At 44.3% G+C, this 4,219-nt stretch overlaps 1 protein-coding gene across 1 annotated transcript in view; it reads left to right on the forward strand.

The window, feature by feature from the left end:
- Positions 1-159: 159 nt before the first annotated feature.
- Positions 160-4,219, forward strand: part of LOC129690284 (calcium-activated potassium channel subunit beta-2) — a 281,677-nt gene continuing 277,617 nt past the window's right edge. The window contains exon 1 of the mRNA XM_055625839.1: positions 160-442. The gene's annotated coding sequence lies outside the window, so the exon portion shown is untranslated. The remainder of the gene's footprint in view (positions 443-4,219) is intronic.

The raw sequence follows: 4,219 nt of genomic DNA on the forward strand, positions 1-4,219 counted from the left end.
CTCGCTTGGGTTTCAGTATGAAAATTCGAAAGCAGTGGGAAAGAAATGCTGGACCTATCACGGAGATGCTAACAGACAGCCTATTACAGTATTTAATAAAAACAGAAGCAGCATGCCTGTCATAGGCTAATAAATCCTACCTCCTGCACGCTTTTAAAAACAGTCTGAACCGGCTTCCACGGAGCGTCGGGGAACTAATCTTAAGCATGGCTGTCTAGCGTGCCTGTCACTCCTATTGTCCTTCCAAACTCTTGCAGACATTTTGAGCGAGGAGTATTAGAGCTATGAGTTAGCGAGGGTGTGACATCAATGGTCCACAAAGGCTGCCAGCAGGAAAGGTAAAGATGGGTACCGGTGGCTGTGTGGAGGACTGCACGGGAGCGCTGTCATTACAAATTAAGCGTGGCTTTTGAGGAAGATGTGACAACTCCAACTACCGGAGGTAGGATTTGCGTGTAAAACAAAGGAATCTGTTGCTGTTTGGTGCTTTTTGTTGTTTGCTCGGCGCCGGGGTGCTGTGTGGGTAAGGGATTGCAGCCAGGTGCGACGGAGACGGCTGGGTCGGCTTGGGGCTCCGCGCTGACCAAAACAGAAAACCCAGTGGGCAGTGTGAGGTTCCTGGCTGGAAAGCCTCGCGGACAGACTGGCTCCGGGCTCGCTCGCTGCCTGCTGAGTGTGCACTCCGCGTTGCTTTCCGTGGAGTAGAAGGCTTAGAGGTCACGGAGAAAACAGTTCGTTTCTTACCGGTGGTGCCAGATAGGCTGGGGAGGGGGCATTGAGAGAAGACTTTGGCAGGTGGGAGGAGAGAGAACCAAGAAAAATAGAGGAAGCCCTGCTGAACTTGAAACCTGTTAGGTAAATATTTTATTCCTGTAGTCGATGTGCTTTGGTGGTCAGAGGGTAATTCGGAAGACAGAGATGGATTTCCCCCCATAATCTACCATAAGAGAAAACTGGTTACCTCCGTCCATCTTGCATATTGAAAGGCTGGTCCACACCATTCTGTTCCTATTAATGGCTTTGCTAAAAACAGACCCGGAGTTTGAGAGTAAAGAAGGGGCTTTCTCTCTGATCCTGCTCTTGCCTTTGAGCAACTGCTGTGCTGCGGATGGAAATGGGGATTCGCTGGAGGTTAAGGACTTGACCTTTTATTTTGTTAATGAACAGCGTAGAAGCATGATTTTCCTTGAAGATAAAGAGGGGCAGTTGGGTTCCACACTCAGGGAGGAGGGGGTAATGAGTAGATTTGGCTGCAGCTCCTTGCACTTCAGATGGGATCTGGAGAGGGAATGTAGGAACCTCCCGCTGAGGTTTCAGAGGCAAAAGTACAATGATCCAAAACCAATGTTTCCGCGGTTTGATGTGTGGTGCCAGTTCTGTTCTGTCAGTGGATGTGACCCTCAGCGTGAAGTGGCAGGGACAAAGTGAGCGTGTTCCTCCGTGCTAGTGCGTTCTTTCCCCGTGGACTTCACAAACTCAAAGCTGTAAAGATACTGCTTTCTGTTTTGAAAAAAAAAAAAAAAGAAAGAAAGAAAGAAAAAAACTCTGTTGCGATGCATGGATTTAGTTATAATCAACAGAAAAAAAATCTTCAATGGTCATTTTTATAAAGAATGTTCTCTACTGGCTACTGGCCTATGTCATCTATATAATGCAGTATAAATTAAAAATAAGTGTTAAGGGCCATTGCAATATGTTAGTTTTCAGCTAAATACTGGAATTAAGGTTAAGTGGGATTCTTGTGTGTGTGTGTGTGTGTGTGTGTGTGTGTGTGTGTGTGTGTGTTTGAGCGCCTGTGTGCACCTGCCATTTACACACTTTCCTGTGGTTAAGAGACCTCTAGGCTTCAAGTTAGGCATTTGTTTTTCATAACAGAATGATGGGCATTAGTGAGCCAGCTACCCAGTCCTAGCTGGTCTTTGAGTAACCTGGAGCACATGGCTATGAATAACTGGATTTCCTAGTGAGATTTATGGTTAAGAGTAGTTTGTGCTTCTCTGTGGCCAGTGGAGAGCATGACCTTGACCTTGTAAAGTCCCCATCTCTAGCCAGTTGAGGTCACCAGCAAAGAATCCATAACTAGAAAAAGACAGAGCCGGGACTTCACAAACACAAAATCTGTCAGCAGGAGTTAATAACTGAGTGTTATTGTTTTCCTTGATTTTAAAAAGACTTTTCCTGAAATTTTCCAATTTTACCTGAATTTGATTGTGTCAATTATTTCTCTGAAGGGCAATTTAAGCCATGGGAAGAACAGCAGAAGGATGATTTTATTGTAGTTAGGCCCTAACACTTCGCTGATAAGCGAAGCTGGTTTCCACAGTGTTCACAGATTTGTGGGGAAAGATCTTTTATGAAATCTGCCTGCTGTGTGTCAGTCTAGATTGTACCCCCAACGAAAATGAAAACCAGGAGGACACAGGACGACGTGGGTCTCTTTTGTCAGCTCTGAGGAAAGTTGAGCTGAGTAATTTGGTCAAATGATCTACAAATTAACCCCCGTGCCCGTTTATGCTGGGAGGTGGCAGCCAGAGCCGCCCCCATCATCTTTCCCTTTCACTTTCTGCTCTATCTAGTAACGGAAAACAAAGCTTCCTCCAGCTACACGGGAAGTGTGCTTGGCATCCCCCCCCCCCGACATAAAAAGTAAACAAGGCGCCTGCCAGTCTTGTTATCTCGTCCTCCTGGCCGCAAACCACCGCTTAGTCACCAAGGCACCCAGACTCCACAGTGGTCCTTGTTCTCGGCCGGTCAGTCCCTCTGTTCTACACATGCAGCCGTCACGTCACTCTACTTTTATCTACCGGACGTGACATTTCTCACACTGACACAACTTTCTCTTCTATCATCTCTCTTGGGAAAAAAAGAAAACTCTTTCCCCTCCAAATTCCTGTCATAGAATCCAGTAGAAAGTAAACCACAATAATATATATATATGTGTGTGTGTATATATATATAGTCTTGATTACAGGAACGTGTGTACAAGTGTGCAATATAGCTCAAATTACAATAATAGATACGCAGCATAACCCTCATTTTTTATAATGCATGTGTGTATGAAAAATAGGGGAAAAAAAGTATGCCAAAATGTCAGCAGCCATTTTCTCAATGTGGCGTGCTTATTTGCGCACTTGCTAAGATGTTTTGTGAGAAGTGTTATCCCAATAGTCACAAGGTCAGTGTCAAAAAGCCTACCCATGTCTCCTTTCTGTCCATGCTGCCATTTCAGCTCTTAGCTTACTTCACAGCACAGATTATGACTTCCTATAAAATTCAGAGTCATTTGTTTGTGCAAGCAAGACTCAGAGCAGGTAAAGTTTCTCTGGCAAGGATTATCCTCTCTCAAATACTGGCTCCCTGATCTTCACTGAGGTTGCCTCAGTGTGTGTGTGTGTGTGTGTGTGTGTAAATTTTCTGTTTATTTTCATTTTTAAGGTATTTTTATTATTCTTACTTATGTGTATATGTCTGTATGTGGGTATGTGATATTAGTACGGGTACCCACAGAGACCAGAAGCACAGGGCTCCCCTGCAATTGGAGAGATAGGCAGTTGTGACCTGCTTGAAGTAGGTTCTGGGAAGGCGTTCGGGGCAAGTCTTCTGAAAGAGCAGCAACCAATCAACCGCTGACCTATCACTCCAACCCCTTTTACTTGTTTTTTTAAGTGGAAGACCATTTTCAAGTCCCTTTCCTCATTCTTTGCTAAGTCTTAAAATGTTGGTGTGTTCCATGGATCAACTGTAAGTCTTTTCTTTATCTATATTTAAGCTCCAAATATGTCAAATCCTACCTTGAGTCCTTCAAGACTATCCATGAATACACACTCACAAATTCTCAGCCCTGACCTAGACTCCCCACTGACACACCCAGCTTCCTACAGACCTGTTCCTTAAACATCTGACAGCCATCTCGCTCCTACTATGCTCTACATCAAATGTCTGGATTTTCACTTCAGATCCTCCTCTTCAGTGTTGCTGGAGAATTCACTGTTCGCTTTCTCAGAAGAAAACTCTTGAAGTCTTCTTTGAATCCTCCCATTTCTTCACAGGCCATAATGTCCATAGTCGCTGCCTGTACCTTTACTATAGACCTAATACTGTCACTGTTCATTTGCTTGCCTTTCACCAATCCCCCAAATTAACACATTCTTTCACAATTCATTTCTTCTTCTTCTTCTTCTTCTTCTTCTTCTTCTTCTTCTTCTTCTTCTTCTTCTTC

The sequence above is a fragment of the Psammomys obesus genome, unplaced genomic scaffold (genome assembly GCF_907164565.1).
Source record: "Psammomys obesus unplaced genomic scaffold, mPsaObe1.curated_primary_1811, whole genome shotgun sequence".
Lineage (NCBI taxonomy): Eukaryota > Metazoa > Chordata > Mammalia > Rodentia > Muridae > Psammomys > Psammomys obesus.